This window comes from Nycticebus coucang, chromosome 22 (genome assembly GCF_027406575.1).
Source record: "Nycticebus coucang isolate mNycCou1 chromosome 22, mNycCou1.pri, whole genome shotgun sequence".
NCBI classification, from domain to species: domain Eukaryota; kingdom Metazoa; phylum Chordata; class Mammalia; order Primates; family Lorisidae; genus Nycticebus; species Nycticebus coucang.
The window spans coordinates 26,510,765-26,520,863 of NC_069801.1; the positions used below are offsets into that span (position 1 = coordinate 26,510,765).

Below are 10,099 nucleotides of genomic sequence, written 5' to 3' on the forward strand. Positions count from 1 at the left end.
GCACCATGCCAGATGCAGAGCAAGTACTCAGTACATGTTTATTGAAGGAATGAATCACACGTGCTTATTTGTGGAAATAAGACCAGATGTGGTTTGTGTAGATCTAGGTGGCTACAGGTACTCTCACTCTTCAAGACCAGAAGCCACATGTGCACCTCTGTGCACCTGCTCCTGTGCACGCACGAGGCCAGAAGCAGTGTGAGTGTGAATGTGGATGTGTGTGTGTTCACTCACTAGGCGAAAACCAGAGGCAGTTTTCTATTTTTGGTAATTAAATCTATATCAGTTTCACAGATTACTACAAGCTTAGTGGCTTAAAACAATACAATTTTATTCTCTTACAGTTCTGGATGTCAGTTGTTCAAAATGGGTCTTATGGAGGCTATAATCAAGGTGAGGGCAGGGCTGCATTCCTTTTGGAGACTCTAGGAGAGAGTTGGTTTTCTTGGCTTTTCCAGTTTCTGGAGCTATATTCCTTGGCTCATGGTCCTTTCCTCCATCTGCAAAGCCATGGACCTAGAATCTTTAAATATCTCTCTGCTCTGTCTTCACACATCGTCTTCTGTCTTATAAGGACTCTTGTGATTAAATCAGGCCTGCTCAGATAACAATCTGGGATGATCTCTGCATTTTCAGATCCTTAATGCAATCATGTCTGTGAAATCCCTTTTGCCATCTAAAGTAAAGGTCACGGGCTCAAGGGATTAGGCCTCATATCTTTAGCTGGTCATTATGCCTTCATTGCAGCATATCATACCTTATTCCAGAGAGCAAGATGCTCAGTACATGTTTGGTGAACTGTATCATAACAAAGGGAAAATCTGCTGCTCCAGCAGACAGCCCACAACCTGAAGACTGTGGAGCTGTAAGAGCTAAAAAATAGGCTCAGTGTAACCGAAACCCCTCCCAACATGAGGGAGGGGCTGGATCATCACCCCCTCCTCCACAACCCCCAAGACATTGCTGTTTCTCTTGCTCTGGGACACCGGTTAACTCCTGCACTCCTGCTCTAACCTTTACCAGGGATCAAAATGTTTTTTCTTATTTTATATCTTGAAGAAATAATTAGCAAGTTTTATTTTATTGTTACTACACAATCAGAATCTTGATTTCTATTTGTCAACTAATTGAGAAAAAGAACTGATTATTTTGGTTAAGCATGAACTTGGGAGTCAGAAAGATCTGGATTCAAACTTTGGCTCTGCCACTTAGCTGCAAACATAATTTTACCTCTGTGAGGAGCCTCAGATGATGTTTTCATTTTGTTTTTGTTTTTTGTTTTGAGACAGAGTCTCCTAAGTCACCCTTGGTAGAGTGCTGTGGCGTCACAGCTCACAGCAACCTCTAACTCTCGGGCTTAAGCGATTCTTTTGCCTCAGCCTCCCAAGCAGCTGGGACTACAGGTGCCCGCCACAACACCTGGCTATTTTGTTGTTGTTGTTCTCCTTGTTGTTTAGCAGGCCCACGCTGGGTTCAAACCCACCAGCCCCAGTATATGTGGCTGGTGCCCTAATCACTGTGCTGCGGGTGCTGAGCCTTCATTTTGTTTTTTGATCTGTAAAATGGGGCATGATAACAGAACCTCCATCATGAGATGTCATGAGTGACAAATAGGTAAGATCATGTATACTGTGGTTCTCAAAGTGTGCTCTCCAGACCAGCTGCATTAGCACTACTTGTGAATTAGCCTCTGGGTGTGGGGCTCAGTATGATTTGTGTTATGATTTGCCCTCTAGGGAATCCTGGTGTAGCTCAAAGTTAAAAACTATAGATATATAAGTAATGTGCTAGGTATGTTGAGTGTTTATTGGTACACAATAAACATTCAACAAATGATTCTGTTATCACTATTTTTTCCTATTGATAGTTCTAGCACATTGCCTTCAAGATGTTGAATTGGGTGTGTATTTCTACCCCCTCATAACCTACAAACACCATACATATTAGCTTGGTCAGCTAATGCAATCTATCATCCCCACCGCTGCCCTTTAATGATGTAGTTTTCTAGCCTCTTTGGATGCTTCCAGTGACAGGTAGATCACTACCAATCTGGGCAAGTTAAATCCCTTGGTCAACTCCTGCCTATACCTACATGTTAGCTGTGTATGTATAGGCAGCCTCCTGGGTTATGAATGAGATGGGCTCTGTAGGTTTGTTCTTAAGTTGAATTTGTATGTAAGTTGGAACAGGTACATTTACCTATTACTTGTAATAGCCTCTATTCGTAAATGCGAGTCATATGTCAGTGACACGTTTGTAACTTGGGGACTTACTGTAATAGCCCGTGTTTGTAAGTGCAAGTTGTATATTAGTTGGATGTTTGTAACTTGGGGATTCCCTGTACTCTGATGACCTTTTTCTAAAGGCCTCTTCACCAAGGTTCCTTAGCTTTGCTCAGGTCTCTTCCCAGCTTCAGGGCAGCTCTCCTCTGTGCCTGAGCTTCAAAGAAGGTCCGACCAGCCTGGAGGCCAGGAGAGGTTTCCTTCTCAAATCCGGGACTGGTTTCTACTTGTTTGCCCTGCATTTTAGCAGCCACTTAACCCTGCTGACTCACTTTGGTCTGAGGTCATCCAAAACCCCCAGGCTTTTTCCTCCAGAACTGCGGGAGCTCTGGTTAGTCAGGTCACTCCTGTCCTTGAAGTATACAATTCATTTCTTAAAAATAACATTACTTTTGAATAATAAAAGTAATACATAGACTAGGCGCAGTAGCTCATACCTATAATCCCAGCACTCTGGGAGGCCGAGGTGGGAGGACTGCTTGAGCTCAGGAGTTTCAGACCAGCCTGAGCAAGACTGAGACCCCATCTGTACTAAAAATAGAAAAAGAAATTAGCTAGGTGTCATGGCACATACCTGTAGTTTCAGCTGTTCAGATGCTGAAGTGGGAGGATGGCTTGAACCCAGGAGTTTGAGGTTGCAGTGAGCTATGATGACGCCACTGCATTCCATGTACTATCTACCTGGGGCAACAGAGTGAGACTCCGTCTTGAAAAAAAAAAAAAAAAGTAATACACGTTTGTTAGGAAAACACAAAGGGGAAAAATAACTCTTACTGGCAATGGTCATTTTAATATTGACCCATTTTCAAAAAATGATCCTCGATTTTTGCAGTCAAGAAGAAAAGAAACCACACTTCAGCTATTTCCATTTCTGGAGGATGAAAACAATTGGAGAAAACAAAACTAATGTACCATTGGGATAAATATTAATTCTAACATATATGGATATCTCTTGTCTTATAATTCAAATGTATGTCAATGTGTAACAACATAAACTTATCCCCAGAGGTTACCATTGCTGATGTTTTGGATATAGCTTCCCAGCCTTTACAGTTCACATCCTGAATTTTATTTATTTATTTTTATTTTCATTTTTTTGAGACAGAGTCTTATTCTGTCGCCCTGGGTAGAGTGCCATGGTGTCATCATAGCTCACAGCAACCTCAAAATCTTAGGCTTGGGGCAGTGCTTGTAGCTCAGTGGGTAGGATGCCGGCCATATACATCCAGGCTGGTGGGTTTGAATCTGGCCCGGGCCAGCTAAACAACAATGACAACTGCAACCAAAAAATAGCCGGGCATTGGGGTGGGCACCTATAATCCCAGCTACTTGGGAAGCTGAGGCAAGAGAACAGCTTAAGCCCAAGAGCTTGAGGTTGCTCTGAGCTGTGATGCCATGGCACTCTACCAAGGGTGACATAGTAAGACTGTCTCAAAAAAAATCTTAGACTCGAGTGATCCTCCTGCCTCAGTCCCTTGAGAAGCTGGAACTACAGGCACCTGCCGCTGTGCCCAGCTAAGTTTTCTATTTTTAGTAGAGACAGGGTCTAACTCTTGCTCAGGCTGGGCTCCAACTAACTCCTGAGCTCAAACAATCCACCTGCGTTGGGCTCCCAGAGTGCTAGGGTTATAGGCATGAGCTCTGGTGTCCAATCTAACATACTGAATTTTTAAGCTTAAATAAATTGAAGTCTAAATTTAGCACCAGATTTGGGGATAGACTGACCGTGTTCAAATTCTGGGGTCTATACTTATTGGTGTAGCACTTTGGAATTGTCTTGAGCCTCAGTTTCCTAATCTGTAAGATGGGGGCAATAACATCTACTTCCTAGGATCATGGTGAAGATGACAACTAATAGGAATGAAGCTTCTTGCATACAGTTAATGTCTGCAAAGAGCTTATATTGAGGTTGTTAACTATTAACTTGTCACATGGCCAACTGCTGCTGCCCTCACCTCTGTCCAATCAGATGCTACCACCTTTCCAGTCTTCACTGCCTGGCTGCTCCCACACTGCACACTCCCTGTCTAGCTGCTGTCCTACGTCCATCTTTGAGTTATAGCATCAAATGCATGTTGCTGTGTTCCTCCACCCTCTAAACTTTTCCAGGGCAGTGAACATGTCCACCTTGTTCATTTCTGGGTCCCTAGGGTACAGCAGAAGACTTGACCCAGTGCGGCTGTCAAGTTAGAAGGATCTGGATAAGAATCTGTTGATGGGGGCGGCGCCTGTGGCTCAGCGGGTAGGGCTCCGGTCCCATATGCCGGAGGTGGCGGGTTCAAACCCAGCCCCGGCCAAATTTAAAAAAAAAAAAAAAAAAAAGAATCGGGCGGCGCCTGTGGCTCAGTCGGTAAGGCGCCGGCCCCATATACCGAGGGTGGCGGGTTCAAACCCGGCCTTGGCCGAACTGCAACCAAAAAATAGCCGGGCGTTGTGGCGGGCGCCTGTAGTCCCAGCTACTCGGGAGGCTGAGGCAAGAGAATCGCTTAAGCCCAGGAGTTGGAGGTTGCTGTGAGCTGTGTGAGGCCATGGCACTCTACCGAGGGCCATAAAGTGAGACTCTGTCTCTACAAAAAAAAAAAAAAAAAAAAGAATCTGTTGGTGGAATGAATGATCTTCAGGAAGACTGAATGAGTGAACGGATGAATGCATGAAGGAGTCAGTAACAGCACATGTCACCCACTAGCCCAATCCACTTCCCAAGGTAGGGGGTCAAGGCTCCTGCCTGGGGATGGGCTGAGAGGTGCTGCCCCTCACAGCAAGTGGGTCCCTGGGGACCCAAACTTCCAAGGCATGGGGTGAAGGGTGTGCAGGGGGCAGGGTGGGCTGGAGCTGTCTGAGACTTGCAGCCCTGCCAAAGGTGACCTAGCCTAACTAGGAGGGGCCAGAATCCATGCACCTGCACAACCACATGGGTTTCTGACCGCGGCTGTGTAAAAATAGCTCCACAGTTGGTGGGCCCCACTGAGACTGAGAGAGTGATCTCCGGAGGTTGCTGGCCTAGACAGCCAAGAAACAGGAACTAGGGATGGGGGGGCAGCAGCCTCCCCAGCCAATGTCAGGGTCCCAATCTGTCTGTCTCTGTCCAGTCTGACCCCGCCCAGTTCGTTAGTTCACCTGCAGTGTGACCTTAGCCAAAACATGTCTCCTCTCCCACCCACCCCAGTTTCCCCATCCCTGGGAACTCTTCCTGTTTTGGCACAATTAGGAGTCTTAACTCTCTTCCAGGATACCTCCAAAAACTCTTCTTCAAAAGCAAAGCAAGAACCAAAACCTGATACTCAATATTTTCTTTTCTTTTTTTTTTTGAGTCCACTGAGCAGCCCCTTAGGAGGAGTACAGAGCTCCGTGCAGACACAGGTAGCTGTTACCCTAAGCTCCTTCCGGGTCTGCTCTTCAGTTTCCTTACCTGTAAAGTGGCCTTGATAATAATGGTTTCGGTACCCACAGGATAGCTGCAAAGATTAAGTGAGCTGCTGTCTCTGAACTGCTTTGCAGGGGTTGGGAGCATGTTACTCTTACTTTCAGAGAGGCGGGAGCTTCAGACCCAGCTCTTCCTGTTTCAGAGCCCCCCCCCCCCCCACTCCCAAACACACACACATACCCTCAGCTTGTGGCAGTGGCAGAGGTGAGAGGGCTTCCAGGAACATTCCTGACCCTGGTGTAGCCACAGCTAAAGAAGCTAGTCTGGGTATACTCTATGCTGAGAGCCTGACCTTGTCTCAGGGCCTGTGGGGAAGGGAGTTTTTAGAGAAGGAAATGGTTGTGGTGAGACAGAATGATGGAGCAACTTCTCAGGGATCTGGGTGGAAAGCCCCTCTTTCCTGGTGTGTTCTCATGGTGGGCTGTGGGGCAGACTCTGCAGCCCTGCCCCATCCTCCATCCCCACCAGAAAGTACCTAGTTTTCACCCAGTGCTGGGATGAAGCAGCAGCAGGTCCTAACTTGAGAAGCCACAGGCTGGCCACTTGCCATCTCTGGGCTTCCCTTTTCCCCTGAACCATCACTAAGGTCCCACCAGCCAAGCCTCCGGGGATGGGCCAGAGAAAAACAGCCTTTGGAGTTAGCTCCTGATGTGCTGGATGACATGAGAGATCCTCTTTTCCCTTCTTTGGACCTTGGTATATGTTGTATCTGGCTCTTCAGGAGCATGATCTTGAACCCAAGATATTGCGGCCAAGCTGAGTATTTTGTAAACTCTGGGGTGTTGGACAGTAAAAAAGGCCTAGTCTTTTGGAAGAATGAAAACAACCAGGGCAGTTGAAGGTCTTGGTCACTATTCACTGAGCAGCTTGGAGAAGACCCAACCTTCCGTGTTTCTACTTCCTTGTTTTTTTAATTTCTTTTTCAGACAGTCTCAAGCTGATGCCCTGGGTAGAGTGCCACGGCATCACAGCTCACAGCAACCTCCAACTCTTAGGCTCAAGTGATCCTCTTGCCTCAATTTTTCCATTTTAGTAGAGACGGGGTCTCGATTTTGCTCAGGTTGGTCTCGAACTCCTGAGCTCAGGCAATCCACCCTCCTCAGCCTCCCAGAGTGCTAGGATTTCAGGCATGAGCCACCACACCTGACCTATATTTTTACTTCATCATCAGCAAAATGGTGACATTCTCCTTTGGACCTCTCCTTCCTTCTTTGTAAAATGGGAGGGGGTAAGCATCAAAGGCCTTAGCCCCATGATTCTGTTTCTCAGCTGTGGCTCTGGGTAAACCACTTCACCTCTGCATCTCAGTTTCTCCATCTGTCCAATGGGTATATCCCCTACACAATGCTCAGAGTTGCTGAGGTGAAATGGGGTGATGGGTACAAAAGTGTTTAGAATGGGGAGAAAGTGGAAAAGCTCCTGCTAGGGCAGTTTCTTTGAAGCCTCAACCCCCTTACCTTCACTGCTCCTCCCAAGAGGGTATAAAGCTTTTTGTAGAGTCTCACCTAAAACAGAGAGGCCCCTGCTTAGCCCTAACCCCAAGCCCTTTTGGGTTATTTGGTCTATAGCCTAACCTGGCTGGTGACTATTTCTCTCCAGCTGGCATAGCCCTGGAGTCCAGTTTGGGAAAGGAGAGCTCTGGATCTCTGCCTGGTGGCTACAGTAGCAAAGTGTTCTTAAATCAGATGACCTGTGTTTGAACCCCAGCTCTGCCACTTTTTAAGCTGTGAGGCTGTGATGGTTCATTTTAGCCATTTGACAATTTCATGGTATTGATGTGGGCTGGGCTATTGGGGACCCAGATTACTTTGGACTCAGATTGGAACTAAACCATTAGCTCTCCTAGGTTTCCACTTTGTTGACTCACTCTGTAGATCTTGGGACTTGCTGGCCTCCATAATCACATGATTATATGTAGATCCTATTGGTTCTGTTTCCCTGACAGAGGTCTTGGGCAATTTGCTTGCTCACTCTGAACCTCTGTTTTGAAATCTGTACAAAATGGAAATCATTCCTAGTACAAGGGCTACTTTCCTGCTTTAGAATTCCCATTAATTAATGAAAAGAACTCCAAATCTTCTTTGCAAGCATTTCAATGCTATCCTCTGCATTGCCCAGCTGGCCTTGTTAAGACTCATTTTCTCCACCATTGACTGGATGCTCTGGACACCATTCCCTTTCCAGCCCTGGTGCCTTTACACAAGCTGTTCCCTCCCTTGAAATGTGTGTTTTCTCTTTTGTCTAGCTGGTAAACTCACACATCCTTCAGGGCTCGTCTTCAAGGTGAACTCCTGTCAGTACCTTCCCTGATTTCCCTGGGAGTTATCTGTGCAATACCTGACACATCCCTTGGCTATTGCAATATTCATGCTATGTTTGGGTTGTGGGTCTATGTGTCTGCCTCCCCCAGACTGTGAGCCTATCAAAGGCCTAGGCTTCAAATCACTCATCTTTATATACAATAACAGGGTGGTGATCTCCCCTTCCTGACTGAAGGAATTCTATGGACACAGCTAACACATGGCTGTAAATACTCAAACACTTCAACTGGTCCCATCTTTCTGACAAATGATCTGTTATCGTCAGAACCCTCTCCCCAAGGTCTAGAGTATCCCCAAATCCCTCATCAGAACCCAAAGATCCTCTAAGGGCCTAGAGACCCTCCCACTGGGACTCAGAGGCTTCTGAATGGTGTTAAGACCCTCTTGGGGCCCAGTGCTCAAGGGTTCGGAGCTTCTTACAGCTCTCAGATCTCCCTGATGGTGGTACCCAAATCCCCTAGAGCAGTGTTTTTCAACTGCTATGCCAAAGCACACTGGCGCGCCATGAGAGGAGCTTAAGTGTGCTGTGAAAATTTTAAAGACCATTAATTAAATGATTTTCAAAAGAAGTTCAAAGCACAACAAGTGCTTTTTCTTTTTTCTTTGGGTTCGTTTGTTTAGCAGGCTCTACCTGGGTTCTCACCACCACCCCTGGTGCATGGGACCAGTGCTCTAACATTGAGCTATGGGCATCCAGCCATAGCAAGTGTTTTTTACTCTTTTTTTATCAACATAATTTAAGTGTTCTGAGGAAATATAACTATAGGTTCATGTATGCCGTGAGATTAAAAAGGTTGAAAAACACTGCCCTAAAGAAACCCAAGGAGAGGTCTGCCCTGACTACCCAGTATGGGACTTAGACTCCATTTCATTCAAAAGCAGTCCTGTTTGCAATCTCAAGGGCAGAAAGAGCCATAGTCTGCTCTGAGTGGCTGCTCTGAGCTCTGGGCACTCCCAGGCTTAGGACAGGACTCTTCCCAAGTCAAATCTATCTCTCAGGTTGTTCTCTTATCCCTTCAGTAGGTTGTTTCCCAGGAAAGTCCCTTGGGTGTCTGTCAACAGGGGTGGCCTAGCCCCAGGAGAAGCTGGGAAAGACAGCAGCAGTTTTCCTCTATGATCTCACCAGGTTATCTCAGAGCCCAGAGATGTGGGTTCTTTCTAGTTCTGTGTGCACACAGGTGAATCACCTAGACTTGCTTCTGAATGGAGAGTGTGGGCTCTACTAGCTGATCCAGCAAGATCAGGGATATGAAATTCTTTGTTGTTGATCCTTCAATGATGGGAGAAAAATACCAGCAGGAGGGAACCATGAGGCAGTGGACCTGGAGTCAGATCAGAGTTTTGGCCCTGGATCCCCTTTACTAGCCAAATAACCTTAGATAGGTCATCTTGAACTTGATAACTCTTTTCTCCCTGCTGCGTCTGTAAGCTGGCTCTGCATCCTTGGGCTCAAACTACAATATCACTCTCTTCCAAATGAATACCTTCCTTGACTGCCCAGGGAAATCAGCTCCCTGTTATAAAGTTCTCCAGCTACTTATATTTTCTTAAATAACCAAAATGATCATAATTATTGGTATAATTGCATGTTTAGCCAGAATGTGGGCTCCCAGGAGGAATCACGTCTGGCCTGTTCTCCAAGGGCCACCATGGGGCCTGCCGGATAACTCTGTATCACCTATGAGTGTTTTGAGTCTTGGCTGCCTTACTAGGCTGCTAGATAAACCCAGAAGATAGAAGATGTGACCCACAAGTGTGAGGCATTTGGAATGATTGGGCTGCTCTGGGAAGAGCTTTATCTGAAGTTGGAGGGGGTGGAGTACCCTGAACAGGAAGGCACAAGATGACCTTTGACCTATGGGGATGAGGGGAAGTGTGCAAGACACAGGGGGGAAATGTAAGGCAGGGGAAGAGTGTTACCAAGCTGAAACTCCAGAGGCTGGGGAGGCCCAATGTGTGTGAAGCCTGGGCACGCGCCCTGCTCTTTCTGGCCTTGGAGTCTTCAGCTGTAGCTCAAGAACTTGGCACTGTATTCAGCCCCTGCTGCCTCCCACCTGCGCCTTTAGTCCCAT

General features: G+C 46.6%; 1 long non-coding RNA gene across 2 annotated transcripts; it reads right to left on the bottom strand.

The window, feature by feature from the left end:
- Positions 1 to 333: 333 nt before the first annotated feature.
- On the bottom strand, positions 334 to 5,830 carry LOC128575303 (uncharacterized). Of its 2 annotated transcripts, none has more exons than XR_008376972.1 (3): positions 5,692 to 5,830; positions 2,857 to 2,988; positions 334 to 500 (listed from the first exon to the last, which is right to left on the bottom strand). It is a non-coding gene; the product is annotated as an uncharacterized LOC128575303 (long non-coding RNA). The 2 variants fall into 2 exon arrangements; XR_008376973.1 differs by lacking the exon at positions 2,857 to 2,988 and adding an exon at positions 2,720 to 2,813 and having other exon boundaries at positions 5,692 to 5,755.
- Between the last annotated feature and the right edge of the window lie 4,269 nt (positions 5,831 to 10,099).